The 21,367-nt window shown below is 57.4% G+C and overlaps 1 protein-coding gene across 6 annotated transcripts in view; it reads left to right on the top strand.

The window, feature by feature from the left end:
* Positions 1-21,367, top strand: part of rbfox3a (RNA binding fox-1 homolog 3a) — a 223,950-nt gene that overhangs the window by 45,632 nt on the left and 156,951 nt on the right. For 2 of the 6 annotated variants that reach the window (XM_057015301.1, XM_057015303.1), the window contains exon 3: positions 11,752-11,802. The exons of 2 other annotated variants lie outside the window; for them this stretch is intronic. The gene's annotated coding sequence lies outside the window, so the exon portion shown is untranslated. Of the gene's footprint in view, positions 1-11,466; positions 11,575-11,751; positions 11,803-11,887; positions 12,035-21,367 lie in introns of those variants that run through there. 2 more of the 6 variants (XM_057015302.1, XM_057015305.1) reach the window with 2 other exon arrangements.

Genomic DNA, 21,367 nt, shown 5'->3' with positions numbered 1-21,367 from the left:
CGTTTCTAACGGGATCAACATGAATATTTCATCGGCGAGCTTTATTCCCCCCTGATGGGCGGCGGCGCCTCGGGGCGGCGAGGATACAATCAGCCATTTAATACAATTTAGAAAACGTCGGAGCGATGCGGAGATAGCGGCGGCGGCTGAAGCTAATCATTCCTGTCAAACTTTGTTGTGCGACCTGACTGTCGACCCGCTGGCGAGCTTATTAAAGCCATGCGTTCCCTCCCGGATGACACGGAAAACCGCTTCCAACATGCGTTTGTGTTGCTGCTGTTTTCCCATCACCTGTGAGGAATTCGGGGAATTTTCGACGCCCGTGTTAGCGAGCGGCGGCGGGAAAACTTCCGTGTTTGTTGACCTAAAGACGGCGTTCCGCGGCGTTCTCCGACGGAACAGAAACAGGCGGAGCTGTCAGCGGCAGACAGACGTCAAACACGGGTCCAATTAGGCGCGTCTGGTTCCGGCGCTGATTGGACGCCTGTCTGAAGGTCTGGAGTGTTTCTGGAGCGTCGTGGATGCTGCCGCCGCTCCGGTTGCCTGATTGATGACGGGATCGTTGTCAAAATAACAAAAGATAAAATCTGCTCATCAGCGCCCATGAAATCCTCTTTTTTCCAGAGCGCACGTGTCCTCGCCGCGCCGATAACCTATAGGAATATGTGTTTTCCCCGTGCGGAGCGGCAGCTTTTATCAGTAAATATGATTAGCGTAGCCGCGCAACGGCTAATCTGATGGATGGTTCGTGCATGAGTAATGGTGAGACGCTCGTGATGGATTGTGTTAATATCTCTGAAAAGATTCCTTCCTCCTCCCCGAGTCAGCGGCAGGCAGCTGCTCCGGCTCTTATTTTCCGTCCAGCCGTTAGCTTCCATTTATCATCGCGTTTGTCAAAATAGCGCTTTTCCCCCCCTTCCGTTGACGCGGCTTTCCTCGCCGGATTCGGGTTCCTGCATGCAGATTTCAGCTGATAGATAATCAGATTAACGGGAATCTCTGGAACGTCGCGGCTGGTTGGAGGCCAACTGTCAGGAGAGGGAACGGGGGTGTTAGCGTCGTCGTGACGCCGTCACAGCAGGGAATTTATCCTGGATCAGGTAGATGCGGATCTCCTCCCACATCCGTGTCCGCGGGCAGGATGGTGACGGCTGGAACCAACAGTTTCACTCCCTGTGAAGCTAAATGCTAAACACCTGTACAAACACCTGTGCGTCTGGTCTGGAACCGGAGTGGCTCCAACACGCCACCCTGAGGAACCTCCGTCCATTCTCGGCTCGGAACGTCCACAGCAGCAGTTTCCCAGATGTTTTTCCCGAGTGTTTCTCGACTTCCGGGTCAAAAGCAGAACGACTGTAGCGACGTTACCGACCTCGTTAACGTTGTTCACACACACCTGTGGTTTTTACTGTCGCTGGTTTGTAAGAAATATTAATAAATATGAATAAATATAATAGAAAATAAAAGCCCCAAAAAAGCTGCGAGAGAAGAAACGAGACGAGTCGGGACGTTTGTGTTGGTGTTAGAGCTAAATCACGAGGTGTGTGTGTGTGTGTGTGTGTGTGTGTGTGTGTGTGTGTGTGTGTGTGTGTGTGTGTGTGTGTGTGTGTGTGTGTGTGTGTGTGTGTGTGTGTGTGTGTGTGTGTGTGTGTGTGCTGGGTCTGAAGAGCTTTAGTCCCGTCCCTGTCAGCAGGCCCACACTGCCTGGTCCAAAGGCTGAGCCACGGTCGCCTCCACACCACTCTGCTCCTAAAAGAAGCCAACGGCCTCAAAGTGATGTTACACAACACAGAGTGTGTGTGTGCGCACGTGTATGTGTGTGTGTGTGTGTGTGTTTGCATCACCAGGCTTCAAGAGGTCGTGTGTATATATATTTATATGTGTACTGTAAATGTAAACAGATCACCCCTACACACACACACACACACACACACACACACACACACACACACACACACACACACACACACACCACAACACGCTTAGCTCAGGCAGAACAGAGTAGGAGGACAGCGCTCGCTATCAGCGCTCGCTGTCACCGTGCGCTGCTGCGGCAGATATTCCGGCCTGCTGCTGCTACAAAAGGCCTCCCACGTTCCTCACAAGCCGCCTCCCACGTTCCTCACAAGCCGCCTCCCACAGGCCGGATTTACACGCAGGTTCCGCCCACCAGCTTCCTGCTGTGAGTCACCACCTGTGTCGGCACAGATAACGTGATACGCTCCGTTTCGTACGAGTATCGCCGCCGGTTCCCTGATCGGTGTTATTATCATCGTGGGAAAAGACCTCTGAGCTTTATTGCTGCTGCTCAACGCTGCCCCCCTGGTCGCCGGTGGTACTGCAGCCGCCGCGGGTTTGTGCTGGAAAACAAAGACGATTTTCAAACGTGAGGCTAAAATCGATGCGACTCAATTATGCCGAGCTAGCAATAAGAGTAACTTAACCTGCTAACACATATGGATGCATGTTTGTTAGCTTTGTTAGCGCTGCTGCAACAGCGACGTCATATTCTTCTCAATGTTCAGCTTTGTAGTTTGGTTCTCGCCGCCGTGCAGACGAACCACGGGCGCCAGGTGGCGGCGAACATCAAAGACGTGATTGATGACGCGCCGCAGCTGCACGTTAGCATGCTGCACGTTAGCATGCTGCACGTTAGCGGGCGTGCTTTAATGAAGAAAGGAAAATGAGGCGTTTCCTGAGGGAGCCGCCGCTTCGTTTGTGTGTTTTCCGTCCTCCTCGCTCGGTGGCGTCCGAGTGGCCCGTTCCAGTCCCCGTTAACCAACGTGCACTCTGGGGTCGCCACGGTGACGTAATCAGACCGGATATGCACGGTAGCATTAGCCGCGCCGCTGGTTCCTCATTACGGCCTCCAGAAATGTTCCTGAGTAGAAGACGATAAACAAGCTTCAGGTTGGGACGGCGATGGTAACCAGAAGCTCCGCCTCCAGGTCAGCGCACCGCTGAATTCACAACGTGTAATTTAATCACAGGCTGGCGGTGGTGGTGGGGGGGTGGGGGGGGGGGGGGCTGTTGAGTTAGTGGGAGGGAAATCGATAAATGTTTGCCGTGTACGGTGTCGGGAGCGGCGTAATTGTAGCCCATTAAATCAGCAGGGGTGTCCGGTGGGCCGGCGCTGATGGAGCACCTCGCCGCTGCCGCGCCGCCGTCCGGAGGCGGGGTCAGCGCTGCTGGGGGAGCGCGCGGATGATTTAGGGCCGAGCTGCTGCTTACAAGTTAATGAGAGTGGGTCTTGGAGGGGCTCCCCGCCCCGCTCAAGGTCCGGCAGCAGCTTGACGGCCACTCGGAGCCGGAATTGAGAGGCAGCGGCCTAATTACGCCGTTAGCTCGCCGTCTCCCCGGCTCCTCCCGCTCGGCTGTGCAAACAATAATCCCACTCTCCCAACAGTCCCAAATCCCCAAACTTTCTCCGGAACATCTTCATTTTCATCCCATTTCCCGCCGGTGAATCCCAACACGGGCCGGACTCTGATGAGCTCATGCTAATATTAGCTTTAGCTTCAGGGACCGTTGGACGTGTCCCGGTCTGGTCCAACAGGAAGTCCACGATCGGCAGCTCGGAGCTCTCGTTGGATGCTAAAGTACTAAAATGCTATTTTGCTGGTTTCGGAGCTCTTTAAGAGAACAGACAGCAGAGTGTCACCTGTGCCCCCCCCACCTGCCCCCCGCCCCCACCTGCCCCCCCCCCCCGATTTACAGCTCGCCTCTGCAACTCGTCCCCATTGAATTTCTCTGTCCTGCTGTTCATCATTTTTTCATTTTTCAGCCGCGTCAGGCTGTAATTCAGGATGTCATTCCGCCTTTTCCCAGGAAGTAAAGATAAATAAAAAAGGAGCCGTGTTTCTATGGGACGGATCAGAGCCCAGACGCTCCGACCTCGCCGGAGCTGCTGGGAGGGTGAGCGGGGCAGCCGACCCACCGCAGGTCATGATAGCAACGGCCGTTTTTGCTAATGCTAAAGTGGCCGTTATGCGACCGCGGCCGCCTCAGAGGTGCTTATTGCTCATTGGGATCCTCGGCACCAGTCGGACCACCAGTCGGACCACCAATCGGACCACCAGTCGGACGCCCCGGACCACCAGTCGGACCACCAATCGGACCACCAGTCGGACCACCAGTCGGACGCCCCGGACCACCAGTCGGACCACCAGCGTTGTCTGTAGGAGCCGGGGCTCCGCGGCGTTAGCGCTGCTACATTGTAGCAGAAGATCGCGCCCCCCCGCTGAGCTAAATTAGGACAAATCCAGTGGATCGTGCGCGCGAGGCCGCGCGGAGGAAGGCCGCGTGCGCGAGCGCTAACGGCAGCGCCGGCACCTCGTTGGCTGTGAGCGAAGACAGAAGATTGGGCGAGCGCTGCGGCGCCTCTCCGGGTTTGGAGCCAACGCTCATTAAGGCCTCCTATAGCACCGCCGGCTCATTCCTCACGGTCCCAGCGGCCGACTCCACCACGCTCCGCTTCCTCCCCTCATCCTCTCCCTCTATTTATCTGCTCTCCTCTATTTCTGGCTCCCTCTCTTCCTGCCACCCATCTGCCTCTCACCTGCCCCCCCCACGCCGCCGCCGCCCGGACGCCGTGTGGAAGCTACAACGGCAGCTGTTCTCCTGTCAGGACGCCGATTGTCGGGGCTCCGCAGGAAGTCGCTTTAACCTTCCGACTTTATTGATTTGTGTTTCTTAACCACGGATGTTCACGTCACCAGCAGACGCGCTAGCCAACGAGCTAACCACCTGCACGCCATTATTCGGCGTCTTTGATTGAGTCAATTGATCGTTGGTGTCGATAAACGGGAAGTTTTGGAATCGAAGCAGATCCCGCTTCAGTCAGTCGTGTGTTAGCGTTAACGTAGCGGTGGGGGCGGAGCGCTAGCACGAGCTCTGGATCTCTGAAAGCTGGGGGCTGTGCAAACGACGGGTTTATATTTAATTTCGCTCGACTCGACTCACAATCAGGCGGAGAACGCTCGCCTTTGTTTCTGCCTCATTTCCTGGTTTGAAGTTAATGAGGTTCCAGCAGGAATATTACAGAGGCGCTAATGGACGATTCCGCTCTTCTGCTTTATGTGTTTATTCTGTAAACAGACCACTGGCGTTAGCTGCTAACGCCGCCACCGCGTTAGCGTTGGCGTGACCAGCTTTCTGTTGGACTGCGCGTGTTCCTGCGCGGTTAGCTTTGTTGTCTTTGATGTGTACAGACAAGCGCGTTATCCGTCAGCCCGCTGTCGCTGTGATTACCGCCGCCCGGCCGGGAGCTTGACCCGGGAGCGCTTGGGGCCCCGGCGGGGGCGGCGGTGGGAACATTACCCACCGCCGCCCCCGCCTGGTAATGGCCGCGGCGTGTGATCGATGGCTTGTGCACCTGCGGATCCCGGCGGTTGCAGAGCCCGGAGACACACGGCGCTCCTCAGGAAACACCTCCGAGTCCCACGCTGACACGCGGATCCATTATGGGGGCCGGCGGCGTGTTTGGTATATTCATCATCTTGTCCAAACACGGCGCCGCGGCGGCGGGGGGGCGGCCGAACGCTGAGTTGTTCACCTGTGGAGCACAAACGCAGCAGCAGGTTCGTGTTTCACCTGAAGCCACTTTTCCTGCTCGGAAAATTCCTGGACTTTACTCCAGTTCAGTCCAGCTAGCTAGGTTAGCGACAGCGCTGCGTTAGCGTGACCCTGGCTTCCTCCGTCGCTGCTTCCTGTTTGTTGCGACTCATCAAACCTCCTTTGAAATTCCCAACCAAAACATCCTCTCTTCCGACTTACTGCCAAAGAATTCCTCAAACATTTTCTTTATCTTCAATCGTCCGTCGAGCGGATACAGGAACGCCGGCAGACGCACGTTAGCGGGTCGGACTTTAAGAGCTCTGATGGCGTTTTGTGTTTCTGAGGGACAGGAAATGAAGTCGTCCCCCCCCCCCCCCAGGTGGGTTTCTCAGGTGCGCCCCCCACCGTGTTCACCTGTGTTCCCATTCCTTCCTGATCTGCTCCGTCTCCTCCACAAACCCCCCCCCCCTTCCTTGATCGCTCCTGTTTGTCCTCTGGCGTGCCAAGGTTACCTTGTCCATCGCCCCCCCCCCCCCCCCCCCGCCGAGATCTGTCAACAAACTTCTGAAGACTTTCTTACTCTGCAAACTTGACGAGCAATTGGGGGGCTGGGGGGTCCCAGGAGGTGATCAAGCTCCTTCTCCTGCAAACCGGAGTCTTTAAACAGAATAGATAAAGGAGGAGCGGGTCATGCCGGAGAGCTGGGTACTTGGCAGGAAGAGTCGAGCTTATTGATGTGCTGCGGAGCGCCGCCGCGAGGAGGCGGAGCCTGTCATAGCCGGGCGTCAGACCGGCCCAGAGGTACCAGGCTGGGTGCCCCGGACACACACACACACACACACACACACACACACACACACACACACACACACCAAGACCTTGACATGTTCTGCGTCTCCACATAGTTTTTCCATGTCGCCATGGCAACACATTGTTAGTTGATATTTGCCAGGGAAGTTCACCCTGAAGCTGCCGGAGCGTGAACGGCGCTCCCGGCGCTCCGGCAGGACGCCTCACAAGCCCGGAGGTGGTTTTTCCCAACGTTGGTCCATTTTAAATCCACACGACGTTTCAGGTTACTCAACATTTCGCGGCACCACGTTCGGCCACCAGGTGGCGTCTGAATTAGCAGCGTCGCGCCGAGGAACCTGCCGCTCTGACGTGTCCACGGCCCCCCAGCAGAGTTTAGTCCCGGTTGGATTTGAGCTCCGGTCTGGATCAGGTCACCGGGAAGAGACGAGCCGGAGCGTTAATGACTTCTCACCTGCTTTATTCAAATGTGACGGACGATGTTTGAGGAGCTGGATGAGATGTAAATGTCCCGGCACTTATCTGTCCCTGCGGGGGGGGGGGGCTCATCGTCTGATCCGGATGGATTCCGAGCACGAACCCCCCCAGGTTCTCTGCGGCAGATCTGAGCTGCGGTTTTCCTTCAGGAAGTCTGATCCGCTCTTCCGCCTCTCGCCGTCTCTCCCTCTGCAGTTCCGGTCCTTTAGATCCGAGCGGCTAAACGTGCAGCGCGTGAATGTACGCAAGGCTGAAGCTAGCGCGCACCGGCGAGGCGCCGCGGAAGCGATAACGCGGCGGTCCGAGAGCGCCCGACGCCATCGGCTGTTGCTAACGCGCTAGCTCGCAGATTAGTGCACGCGCGGCTGTGCACGCCTGCAGCCGTCGCACAGCCTCGACATTCAAACGCCATTTGTGCGAGCTGAGCCGCTCGCCCGTCTCCCCTCCAGAGGGTCATTCAGCTTCTAATCCCGCCTGTCCGAGGGAGATAGACGGGAGCGCCGAGCGGCGCCGCTCCCGGGGCGCCGCAAACACAATCACTGGCCTTTCACAGGCACTTACCGGGGCTTCGCTCCTGTTCTACAAGGCAAAACGCAGCGGGAGGGATCAATTTAACCGGCCGCCCGTCTCCAATGGAAACGGGGTAAATAAATAAGCGGCGACAGCGAGGAGCCGCCGCCGCCGCCGTTTGTGGCGGCCGTCCACTTTGGCTCCGTCCTGCAGCACTTCCAGGATTCCATTTCATCCCTCGGTGGCAGCGGAGCGGGAGCGGGAGGCTGCTCGCTCTCATCGGGGTGTTATTTTAATAAATCACTGCTGCCATCGCTCGCTACATTAATCCCGGGCCCGCGGGCCGGCGCCGCCGCCGCAGCGATCTGCGTGAGGCGCTAAATGATGTGGGGGATCCCCGGTGAGAGAGCGGAATCTTCCCTCCATCGGAGCCGGCGTCGCCCCCCCCCCCCCGCAGACATCGTGATCACGGGAGGCGCCGCACATCCCGATGAGACGCACACGCGGCGCCGCCGGGGGTCACCTGACACGTGCCGCCGCCGTGTTTCTCTGCTGGGGGTTTTCCAGACGTCGGTCCAACATGTCCGCACTCTCACTTCCTGTCGCTGCGCTACCCATCGGTATGCACAGAGCACGCTCCGCCACAGCGCCGCCGGGAGGCTCCGCCCCTCCCACCTGGCCGCTGTAAGTCGAGCACGTTGACGGAGCGCCGCGGCGGATGCTGAAGAGCTGCTGCAAATACCGGAATCTCTCCTGCTCGTGGAGAAGTGGGCTCTCCGGCGCTCCGCCCGAGCCGTCGCGGAACGCCGGAGCGCCGGACATAAAGCTGCCGGCCTGGCAGGAGACGCACGGCGCCGGGGGAGGAGCTGAACAACTTTATGGATCAATTCTTCATCGTATGTTTAGATCAGATGAGGGACTGGTCCTGGTCCTGGTCCTGGTTCTTGTCCTGGTCCTGGTCCTGGTCCTGGTCCTGATCCTGGTCTGGTCTGGTCCTGATCCTGATCCTGATCCTGGTCCTGGTCCTGGTCCTGGAGGGCGCGTTGGATCAGAGCAGACAGTAAACGACAGCAGAGACTCATTTGGACCCGGATAATGAGTTCCGTTGCTGCTCCGACTGTAATGACACACTGGGAAGCCATTAAATTCCGACGCTCCGCGTAGCCTCGGAACCTTTCATCCAACTAAACCAATAAGCAAGTATGAAATTCGCTAATTATCACGCAGCCGCTTCGATCCGAGCAGCCGATCCCTTCGCTCCGGGAAGGCTCCACTTCATCTCTCTGGGACCTTTTCAAGGAAAACTGCCTCTGTAGCCGTGTTCAAACGCCCGTTTGTGTGTCGTGTTTCTGGCGCCCTCGCAGATGTTCCACACGCGTCTTCGCCGCCAGTTTCGCCGCCAGTTTCGCCCATTAAAACCGCATCTGTGCGTCCGGCGCCGCCATAATTAATAAGCACACGTGCACCAAAGGAATGGGCCTGTGTTGTGAAGTCTGTCCTCTCCATTAAGAGGGACTCACATTATCTCCTAATCAAATTAGTCACTTAATTGCCCCCCCCCCCCCCAGAAGAGGAGTGGCGTGTTCCGCTGGGGGGGGCGCGTGACGGTGGCTGTTTCATTCCGATATGAATGTTTTAATAAGCGTTCGCTGTCGTCTGCTCGCTTTGAACATCCTAAAAGGGTGAAGTCGCGTTTGACATCTGGTTGCTCTCGTGGTCGAGGGCCTCGGGGGGGGGCACGGGGGGGGGGCACCTCGCCGAGGGCGGCGTCCACCTGCCCGGCGGGGGATTGACCTTGTCGTCTGCTGATCACTCGCCAGCTTTTCTTAATCACTTCCCAGAAGCACCTGCTGCATCCCAGTCGATGCCGCGCCGCCGCCGCCGCCTTGCAGACGAGCCCGAAGGGCATAAAGGAGGCGTGGCAGCAGCCGTCGTCATGCCGACGGGGGGGGGCTTTATATCTGCTTCCTGCTGGTGTGAATAAGTCTCGATCACGCCGCCGATCACGGTGGTCGTTTGTCCTGCTGATGGACTTTTATCCCCAGCAGGAGAACCCGGCAGTAATAGAATACTCCTGATAGTCTGGGCGGGGCCGAGACGGGGGCGGGGCCGAGATGGGGGCGGGGCCGCCTCTCGCTGTTGTTGCCAGACAAGGACAAAAAAGGCGGCTTGATGGCTTCACAGGGTGAAATTAAAGTTGGGAGGCCAACAAAAGTGATGGGGGGGGGGGGCGCCGGGGGGGGGGGCGCCAGGGGGGCGCTGGGGGCGACCCGAATGCATCACGCTAATGAGAGCTAGCTGGCGCCGCCACTTTTACTTAGTTTTGGAACTATTTTGTTTTCACGAGAAGTCGAAGCTTCGCACAAAAATTGATGACATCACACTTCTGATTGAGTTTTTTCATCACAAGAGGGCGCCAAACCACCTACAACCCATAATAGGCTACATTAGCGCAGGCTAGCAACCCAGCTAACAGCCGTTGAGCCGGGAACGTTCCAACTTCGGTGATGAGTTTCCCAGCGGGAGCAGCTGGAGGGTCGGAACCGATCCGGGATGACGTCATCCAGGAAGAGGCCCGGGACAATCCCGAGCTTTGCCCCGGTTCTCCGCGTTCAGCCAGTTCAGGGGGCGCCGTCTCCGCCTGCTTCATATGGTAACCGAGTGGCGGCGAGACGGCGCTGATAGAAAATAAACACGATCAAGCCGAGCAAACAGTCAGAGCAGATTTAGATGACGTTGCCGTGACGATTGATGCGGACGCGCCTGTTTCCTGTCAGATAATCCTCACAAGGAGACTCCGCTGGGCCGCACGCACGCAGCTCAGGCAGCCCCCCGCCCCCACCGCCCCCACCGCCGCCGCCGCCCGTGTTTGCTTCTGTAGCACCTCTGCTCACATTTTGTCATGTCTGACTTGGCCTTTAATTAGGCCGGCGGATTGGGGCCGGTGGCCGTGCGTCCGCCCCCCCGCCGCCCCCCCGGCGCCCCCCCGGTGGACCCCTCCGCTCTGTGTGGTTAAGATAATAGAGGTTCGCTGGGAAGATGCTAATTGAGGGGAGATAAAGTGGTCGTAGCTGCGGCGTGCGGGGGAGGGGGGGGGGAGGGGGGGCTGCCTGATGAGGTGTCTGACGTAGCGCTCCTGTTTTTGGGTGACGGCTCAACGGGGGGGTGTCTGAAGGAAGCCCAACAACGGCGAGCACCAACCACGCCGGCGTGTGGGTCCGCTCAGCGCGGCGCCGCTGTAGCCTAGCGAGACCCGATAAGGCAGCAGGATTAAGATGTTTCACTGTCGACCGCTGCCGCAGGTGAAAGGAGGCGGATCCACGTTTGGAAAATGAGGAGAAACGCGGAATAATGCACCGAAAAGAAAAAAGATTCAGGGATTTGATGGTTTTGGATGATTTCTGCTGGATTTAACTGTAGGAGAAGAGAGAAAAACAGCCCCTCCACTTACCCGAGGGTGTGTGTGTGTGTGTGTGTGTGTGCGCGTGTGCGCGTGTGTGTGTGTGTGTGTGTGTGTGAGAGAGAGAGAGAGAGAAACAGCGCCAGCAGCCTCTGTAATTGCATCAATGCTATTGGGATTAGTTTTTATTCAGCTGAAGCATCTCTGAGTTTCAGGGTGTGTAGATCTGCTGGGGGGGCGAGAGGGGGGTGACAGGTGAGGCTGAACTGGTGATGAACCACCTCCAGGCCCGCCCTCGGCACCGGGCCGGTGCCAGGGGTGGGACGTCTGTCCCCGACAGAGTCAGAATTTCTGATGTAGATCTGAAATCTGAGAAAAGTCGATCCGGAAGTTAAAATTAGCGCCTGTAAAATGTTGTTTCCCATCACACGATTTTCACACCAGTGCTGGTTTTACTGTCCTTACGAGGACCCATGCGCGGGGGACTCCCCCCCCCCCGCCCCAACCCCCCCCCCCCCCCCGCGCTCTCCTCCCGTTCCCATCGAGCGGAGGTTGATGGCGCCCCAGAGCCGAGAATCTCCGGCGTGAGCCGCAGAGAGCGGGAGGAGCGAGTGAGAGAGCGATGAGGAAGTAGGTGGACCGCAGATCAGACCTGTCACATGTGATCGTGCACACGAGTGTGTGTGTGTGTGGTGTGTGTGTGTGTGTGTCAAGCCCCCCCCACCGTGCCCCCGCCCCCCCTCACAACAACACACAGCACCGGCGGTGAAACACTCACATTCCTGGAGGATTCCTTCGTTTCTTTATTTGGGCTCCTGTTGGTGCGTTCAGTGGATGCTCCCTCCTCCTCCTCTCCTCCTCTTCTTCCTCTTCCTCCTCCTCCTCCTCCTCTCCTCCTCCTCTCCTCCTCCTCCTCCTCCTCCTCCTCCTCCTCCTCCTCCTCCTCCTTTCTGCTCTCACAGCCTAGTTTTCTCTTTTTTCTTCATTCTTGTGTGCAGGTTGTGTCTGACGGAGAGACTGGCGCCGCGCTCCGCAACAACAACATCACCGTGAGTACCCCCCCCCCCCCCCCATCATTCTCATCCTCGATTCTTTTCTGTTTGCGCTGCTCAGCGTGGGAGGGAGAAGTGGGGGCAAGAAGAAGAAGCGAGGGTGCACGGGGCTGAAGGGAGAGGGAGGGAGAGAGGGAAAGGCTGGGAAAGGATCGCCGCTGCCTGGGCTCCGAGCCGCTGCTCTCTTGGCGCTGGGATCGGGATGATGGAGGGGGCGGGTCTTGGTTCTGTGAGTAGATAGTTGCTCGCTGATGCTGTTGACTCAACTTCTGCTCATCTCTCACTTTCTGCTCCTCCGCTTCATCACTTCTCCTCCTTTTTGTTGGAAACCGGACTTTTGTTCCGCTCGCTTGTCACGACGTGAGCCGAGCAAGTGCAGACGTGAGACGCGCCGCACTCAGACGTGCGCCTCCGTGCTAACCGGCGGCGAGCGCACGCGTGTGCCGTTTATTTAGCCTGCTGCTCATTCAGCGTTCCGGTGTGTGTGTTGATGTGCTTGTTTTCATGACACTGCGGGACCTTCTCCTAAAATAATCCAACCCACTGAGGACGTTGAGCAAAGTGGGGACGTTGAGACGCCAGAGCTGTTGGAGGGGGACAGGAGTCCCCGGGTGTCCTGTGTGGAGGCGCTGGCTTAGAAATTGTGTGTTTTGTGTTTGTCGAGACGGACCTCTGGGCAAACGGGGATTAATTATGGACCAAATATCGATGCGTGTTTAATGCTGAACATTTGTGTGTCTATTTCGCGCCCTCATCGCACCTCGAGCGTCTTTTTGGCCACTTTTTACTGGTTTTTTTGGGGGGTTTTCTGCTGCATCCTTAATTGTAGATTCTGCCAACCACTATTATTTTATTTCAATTAAAAACAGACAGTACTACTGTGTGTGACTGTGTGTGTGTGTGTATGTGTGTGTGTGTGCGCGTTTGCTCAGTTTTTAATTTTCCCCTTGTTTACATGCTCATAACAGCATCATCAGAGTCACCATAAACAGTAATGAAAACACAGCATATGAATACGTGTGTGTGTGTGTGTGTGTGTGTGTGTGTGTGTGTGTGTGTGTGTGTGTGTGTGTGTAGGTCAATATGTCAGTGTCCATTCCCACACATCGCCCTTTAATCAAAGGGCCACAATTCGTCCACCCACACACCCGTGTCTGAGCCATACAAGCGGTGGGATACTCGTGTGTGTGTGTGTGTGGTGTGTGTGTGTGTGTGTGTGTGTGTGTGTGGTGTGCCCTCGCTGCCATGGCTAATGGGCATGCAGGTCAGCAGGGGTGGACTCAATCTGCTCCGATAAGTCAGCAGGCCCGAATATCGCGGGGCGCCAAGAAAACAGGAAAATCTAAAAAAAGCGGACGAGGGAGAAGAAGCATATTGAGCGGAACGCCGTGCTCGGAACTCGCTTCGGCAGATTCGATTGGCAGAGTTAAGGGGATTGATCGGAGCGTAGCAATTAGGCAAATTTCACGAAGCATCTGGCGAAGCGGGAAGGCCTCGCCTGGCCGAGGATTAGCGTCTGAGTCGAGACGCCGCGGCGTTCCGCGGCGCCCCCGAAGCCAACACGCGTGCCGGCGAACGCCGTCCACGACCCGCGGACGTGGAATCGGAGTCCAGCGCGTGAAGCCCCGCCCCCTCTCCGCGGTAGCACGTGCGGGACGACGGCTGATATAAACGAGGAGCGTTCCCCCAATTACAGGAGATCCGGTCGCCCTCCGCCCGGCCGGATCCTCAAATCCCCTGTTTTTACGGCTCCGTCTGCCCAGCGGAATCCTGCGGCGAGACCGGGGCGGAATAGTAATAACCGGGAGAGACTTGAGCGGCGGGCGCACGCTGGTAAAAATATCCAGCGGGAGCGCCAAACGCTCCGTAATTGACACGGTGGCGATTTGCAGTTGGCTGTAATTAAGTGTAACCGAGGTCGTCAGTTAGGCGGCGGGAGAGCGAGCGGCCGTCGGAGCGCGTTTAACACTCGAGAACGCCGCCGATGCGCCGCGTCTTAAGGGCGGCGTGGGCCGGCTCGCCACACGTTCCCCGGCACAACGCGCGGAATATCAGCAGCAGCCATTGTTTCTGGGGCCAGTGCGGAAAAAAAAGAGCTTATCGGCTATTTTTAGGCTCTTGTTCCTCATTGTTGCCTGGGCCACGATTCACGCCGGCGTTCTGGCGGCGCTGCCGTCACCCGGGCCGCACGCCATCAACCACGGCCGCACGCCATCAACCACGGCCGCACGCCATCAACCACGGCCACGGCGTCCCCCGCCCCGGGCGACGGCGCCCATATGTAGCCGCGATCAGCCGCGTTAGCGCGAGGCGTCGGCCCCTTTATTCCTCCTCACTTATCAGGAGCGGCTACATGCTGTAGCGAGCGGGGGGGGGCGGGGCTGTGGGGGGGGCTGTGGGGGGCGGGGCTGGGGGGGCTGTGGGGGGGCGGGGGCTCATAAAGATAAACATCACATTCCACTGGGGGGGCGGTGACAGTGATCTATGCGGCGAGCGTCCTGCCACCTCATTGAGGCGGGAGCAGTTCTGGGTGGCTAAATCAATTTGAGGCCGTTGGCGGCGGCGGCGGCGCCGATATCATCTTTGTCGTCCATTTTTAGAGGTCAGCGCGACCACGGCGACAGGGGCGGGGCCACCTGACCGCCTCCTCTCATGTCGCGGAGCTGCTAAACGACCCCCCCCGCCCCTGGAGGATTGTGGGTAACGTGGGTGCGGACAGAGGAATGTTTGAGATCCTATAGGTTCTCTATTAGGAATTTCCCTTCATCCGTTAGCGGACGGAGTCTCCCGACCCGGAGGCGAGCGGCGTCCGTGCATTAATCGCCGTAATTACTCAGCGGTGGCTGTGGCGCTCCGCCAGGACGCCGGGGGGGCGCTGGCGGCCGCTGCTCCTTTGATGATATCGATATTTTCGCAGCGGCGACGTGTCGAAGGTGTTTTTTTATTCCCGTTTTGAGTTGTTGAGCAGCTGCTTGAGAAGAGAAACGGGAAAAGTCAAAGGGCAGGAAGACGGCGGCCGCCGTCGGACCGCCGGAATCCGAGCGCCGCGTCGCCACAGCAACCACTGCTTAGCAACAAAGATGCTGCCAGCATCAAAAGCCAAAAATCAAAGAAATAAATCCAAATCAAACAAAGAGGAAACGTCTGAGTTCTTGAGGCGTTTGGAAGCGCGGCGCCGAGGTCGACCTGGACGCCGCCGCCGCCGTTCTGTCCGCGTCCTCCGACGTTTGTCTCCGAAGAATGTCGGCGGTTAATGAAAGCGCCGCCGTTAGCCGGTCGACGCCTCGTAGCTCGCGGCAACAGCCGTTCCTTCAGATTAAAGTCAGTTCCTGTTCCTGCCTGGAGAAAAGAGGCCGAGTCGGGAAGGGTCGGGAACGTCGGGTTCTTTTCTTTTGGGGGTTCAGGGGGGCTCTCGTTAATCACTGCAGGAAAATGGAGAGGAAACCGGAGCGGCAGGGGGGGGGGGGGGGGGGGGTCGTCCTTTTAACTCTGCAGACGTGAGGAACACCACCAACACACACACACACACTCATACACACACACGCACGCACAAACACTCTATAATACGCCACACTCAAGCACGCACGCATACACAGACGCACGCACACACACTCACACACACACACACTCACTCACACACACACTAACGCACGTCACTCAGAAACACCACTCACACACACGCACACACACACGCACACACACAAGCACGCACGCACACACACCACTCACTCACACAGCCGACACACACACACACACACGCACACACCACACTGGCACACACACACACACACGCACGCACGCAGGACACGCACACACACGACGCAGCAGCAGACACAGACGCACACACACGCACCACACGCACACAAACACCCAGCACGCACGCACGCACACGACACACCGCACCACGCAACACCACGCACGCACAACGCCGACACACACACACAACACAGACGCACACACGCACGCAGCACACGACGCACGCACGCACACACACACGCACACACAAGCCGACACACGCACACACACAGCAAAACGCACACACACACGCGCACACACACAGCACACACACACACGCACACACACACGCACACACACACACAACGCCACACACACACCACGCAGCACGCACGAAGACACAAACACAACACACACGCACGCACGCAGCACACACAACACAACACACACACGACACACACACACACGCACACAGACACACACGCACACACACGCACACGCACACACGCACGCACACACGCACACACTCACGCACGCAGACACACACACACACACACACGCACGCACATACGCAAGCACCCGAACAACACACACACTCACACACACACGCACACACACACACACACACACTCCTGCTAACGCAGGTCCGTACTGGTGAGTTTCCTTTGTGCTCTAATAGGCGTCCTTGGCTCCTGCCTGCTTTTCTTTTTATTTTCCACGCCGCTGCAGACGACGCTCGGCTAATTTCTCTCTGTGATTTTGGATTCATGCGTCGAGCTCTTTCCTCCTCCGCTCGTAACCCCGCTGAAAAATTTATCGGCGCCTCACTCTGTGAATTACGCCGCGCGTTAGAAGGGCTCGAATCGAATCTGTCGGCAGGCCGGCAGGCGGGACACCGGGCGGCGCCACGGGCCGGGCCCATCACAGACGCTTTGTAAAGGGCCTGGAAGAGCCTCCCGGGGCCATCCCATCAGTCCCACTCTGTCAGCAGACACACTCGGTTAGTCAGCACCAGTCAGAGACGTGGCCACGCCCAGTCGCACGCCACCGCCGCCGTGGCCCCCGGGCGCCCCCACCTGCCAATCACAGCCCCATCGAGGAGGCCGAACTTTGGCCCCTGTTGAGATGAGTGGTCCTCACCAGGTGACCGCCGCAGGCACACACACCACACACACACACACTCCCACCCTCACACACACACACACACAACACACTCCCACACACACTCCCACAAACACACACACACACAACACACACACACACACACACACAACACACACACACACTCTCACACACACACACACACAACACACACCACACACACACACACACACACTCCCACACACACACACACTCCCACACACACACACACACACACACTCCCACACACACTCCCACACTCCCACACTCCGTTAGCGTTAGCATTAGCTCCTTCCCACCCGGGAACATCGCCGATTTACATGAAAACCTGCTGTTTAATGTCACGGAGCAGTCGGGTGTTCAGTCCGACCTCCAGGTTTTCACTGCTTCCCGCCTGGTCGTTCGGAGCGCTGCGATCCGCGAGGACGCTCCAGGCGGCGTTTTATTTGCGCTTTCATGGTGAAGGTCAGTCTTCAAGGCCTTTTATTGGGGTTCTGTGGGGGCAGATGTTGGAACCAGCTCGTTACCAGGAGAACCTTCAGGACCTCCGCGGCTGTAATTGGGTCCATTTTCATCTGATTTTAAATGTCAGGAACGGGTCGCGCTCCGGAACGTGTCGCGCTCCGGAACGTGTCGCGCTCCGGAACGTGCTGCGGAAGACTCGGCTGGAGAGTCCGTTATGGACGGAGTGACGAGCTGGACGCTCGCAGAGACGGAGGCAGCAACACTCATCTGCGCTCCGCCGAGAACACGGTGTCAAAAGTTTTCTTCATTTGACAGGAACAAATCCTGAGGACGGCGTTCCCGCCGGCCCGCCGCTGACCTGCGTCGGGAACTCTGCTCTCCCGTCACAGTCCAGAGCTGCAGGTTCCAGGTGGACACGAGACTCCGGGCATCCATGAATGTCAATGCGGATGTTAAAGCGCTCGGTCACGGCGGGATTCAGTTTGGCGTCTGCGTGAAACAGGCAGCGGCGGAACGCTGGGAACGCCGCCGCAGCTTCCTGGCCGTCCCTCGGCCCCGCCGCCCTCCTCAAAAGTAGAGCGCAAACGGAATTTTCCTGAGCTGCATCGTCCAGCAGAGCGTGACTCACGACGGGTTCTGTCCCCCCCCCCGGACCAAAAAAGACGTCTCCTCCACATCTGACGGAAGACGAATCGGGAGCAGAGCTGGCGTGACGGGAATGTGGTTAATTTAGCTCCGGAACGTCGTTACACGCATCTTAAATTTAGAGGATCTGCTCTAAAATTAGCCCCAATAAAGGAGGTTCGTCTATTTTAGACGTTCCGTTTGTCCCCGTCGGCGCCGGGACGGGACATTCCTGCCGTCCTCCATCACTGGCCCCGCCCCCTGACCCCGATGAGGACCTGATGGATGATTGGCCCGGTTGGACCAAACTGTCCTCCTCATGGTCATGGGGGAGGAGCCAAACATTGTCCAGCCACCAGAGTCAACCCGACCCACCGGGGCACCGGTCCCTTAATGCCCCTCCCCCTCGCCGTCCCCTCCGACCTCTGTGGGGCGGAGCATCTGCGAAGGCGGTCCCAGCGGTGGCGGCCACGCGTGCCAGGTCCCGCACGCCCCCCCCCCCCCCCCCCCCGCTGGAGCAGATGTGGCGGCGCCGTCATTGTCCTCGCCGCTCGCTTCCAATGATTTAATTACTCGCTTCCGACTTGAGCAATTAAAGCTGAGCAGCAAATATGTTAATTATATCTGACCTCGCGTTTCTGCCGCTCTGCTAATTGTTCGCTTACACGACATTCCAGCACGCCGGCGTTCCCGCCTGCGTCGCGGGAGAAGGTCGCCGTGTGGCAGCTTTCTGAAAAGTTTAAGTGGCGGCGTTGAGCTCCAGATGGGGGCGGGTCCAAGGGGGGGGGGCGGGTCCAAGGGAGATACTGGTGCTGGTTCTGGTGCCGTTCAGGTCCGACGGTCGTTTTTGGTCCGTTCTGACAAACGTGTGTGTGTGTGTGGTGTGTGTGTGTGTGTGTGTGTGAGTGAGTGTTTGTGAGTGAATGTGTGTGTGTGTGTGTGAGTGTGTCTGTGTGTGTGTGTGTGTGTCTGTGTGTGTGTGTGTGAGTGTGTGTGAGTGTGTGTGAAACATCTGAGTTTTCCCTCCAAAATGAGCCGACATTTTGCTCTTTTTGTGGTGACGTTTCATCGTTGTTTCACCAAAACTCGTTTGGAAGCGGACGTGACTTCCTGTTGTGGAAAAGACGCCTTTTGTGTTGGTGTTTTTCCCGCTAACGTTCCAGATCTCCGCGCTAATGCACATTTTCTTTCATTTCCGGACGTCGTCGGAGCCAGAAATCCATTTAAAAGCAGCTCGTTGCTACCTGAGCCGACACGTCTTAATGGATGTTTTATCACACAGCTGATTATCACATCAAACGTGCGCTGGCACGTGCACCGTCTCAGTCCAGTTCGCTGCGGCGCGGCGCTCCGGGATTTGGGTGCAGCCACACGACTTTGTTAAAACGACGTCAGGAGAAATGAAAAATAGACTCGTTGCTAAACGCAATCACGGCGTTAGCGCGGCCGCATGTTAGCGCGTTGCTAATGGACTCGGCTCCGTGGAACCGGAGCGATGGATCCGGTCTTCCTGCTCCCACCAGCCGAGGCAACGATAGAGCAGCGTCGCCGCTCCCCACAGGACATAATTGTCTTTTACAGTTTCGGCTAAAAGGGAATTTTCCTAAACAACGATGTTAGTTTGAGAAAGTCCATCATCACTTTCCTGCTTTCACCCGGAAAAACGTTTGGAATTGTTCCATCGCCAACCTGTCGGACCTGAAACGGTGGTCGTTTGAGATCGTCGGCCATATTGGAAACAACAACAACAACAACGTGTTGGTTGGTGTTTGGACAACAGCGTTCCTCCCGTTTCCTGTTGTTTATCGCGGCTTCGTACAAACTTCCGAACTGGATCCCGCTGGTGTCGAGCGCCGAACGACCATCCGTGAAACGGAATTTTCAGCTCGCACAAGATCAAGAGCAACTTCTCAACCAATTGTTGTGAAAAATTAAAAGCTAGCGGGCCGAGCGCGGACGCTGTTTACCCAATCCCTCAACATTCCCTCTTCATTATTTCCTGCCAGTTTTCCGTCTGACGCCTCCTCTGGAAGCGTTCCTGCCTCTAACTCGGGAGCGAGCAGCCATATTGATTTCAGCGGCCACACGTGCACAAATAAAAGCACAAGCAGAGATTCATGTATAAAATAACCAACGGGAGGACGGCGAACATACGCGGGCGCCGCCGCCGCCACGGCGCCGAGTGGGGGTGCGGACGAGACTTCCATGTCCAACCAAACTCCATAAATCCCAGCGTCCTGCTGTCGGCGCTGCTCCGCCGCATCCTTAAAGCTTCCGGAGGAGAAGTTTGTTACTGCGACCTAATCAGGAAGCCGGGAATGCTGGACACCGACCGGCTCCTCTTCCCGCTGGTGGGAGCGTGACCCCGGATCACCACGATGCCGGCGCGTGTTCACCCGGGGTCGAGCGGCCGGCGTTCATTAAGCGGCCGCTCGTGTCGGCAGGATTCCCGCACAGATGTCATTCCCTCGCGCGGCGTTTGTGTGGACGTGCACGTGTTAGCGCACGTGCCTGCATTTACATCCCCGCCAGCGCGGCGATCGCGGTCACGATCGATCGCACCGCGCCGACCTTTGCTCCGACCGGGCGTCGGAGTGAGCGGCAGCTCCGCGTCGGAGAATAACGGAGTATTGATGGATCCGTGTTCCGGGCAGAAAAACTCCCAACGAGCAAACGAACCAACCTTCAATGTCACGCTGCGGCTAACGCGTTAGCATCGTCCGCTCACCTTCTCCTCCTTCACAGCTGCTTTAATGAGAACGCTGCGAGCGAAACGCGCACGGCGTCCTCGGCTAAAACGATCCGGAGCGGCTGAAAATATTCACGTGTTTGTTTATGCGGAAGAGCTCTGCAGAGGAAAATTAATTAGCCAACAGGGAGGAAATTCATGGGTTAATTTAAAGAAGCAAATATCTCCACGTCGGAATGGGGGGATTTTACGTTTCTTATCACGAGGAAGAAAAAAAGACGCAGCGTTCCGACAGACGAGCGGTTTCGGAAAGTGAGAATCCTTTTGTGTCCTTTGGCCTCCTGAAATGGGAAACTTGGACCCGATATTCCTGCTCTAATATTGTCTGATATGTTAGCGCGCGCCTCTTTATCCTCACCGTCGTTGGTATTCAGATACGCTGGCCCGAGGTGGCAATCTGTTCTGGAACGTGCGGGGGGGGCGTCACCTCCCGGTTAAGACGGCGCCGCCATCCTGGAGGCCCCGGTGTGCTCGGACAGCTGGCCTCAGAGTTAGCGAGAGGAACGGATGCTAAATAACACAGCCCGCAGTGCTGCCCTTCCTGCCCGGATGGCGCCGGCTGGTTGGCTGGATGACTAGCAGGCGTGACGCGACAGGATGGAGACCAGCGCTAAGCTACATCCCATTACTGCTACCTGAGGAAAAGGGGGATTGAGTTAAGGGCCAGAGCACCTTTCAGCGCTCTCCTGCGCATGCTAATACGAGCAGCAGCAGCAATCTGCCGGTGCGATATGTGACCTCTTAATTCACCAAAGGAGAAAAAATCCTGCTTCGCCTGCAACACCGCGCACGAGCGCAAATCTGCCTCCGCGGCTCAAATAAACACCGGCGGTGAAACGACTGGTTTCA

The sequence above is a fragment of the Takifugu flavidus genome, chromosome 18 (assembly GCF_003711565.1).
Source record: "Takifugu flavidus isolate HTHZ2018 chromosome 18, ASM371156v2, whole genome shotgun sequence".
Lineage (NCBI taxonomy): Eukaryota > Metazoa > Chordata > Actinopteri > Tetraodontiformes > Tetraodontidae > Takifugu > Takifugu flavidus.
This window is presented reverse-complemented; position numbering and strand designations above follow the sequence as displayed.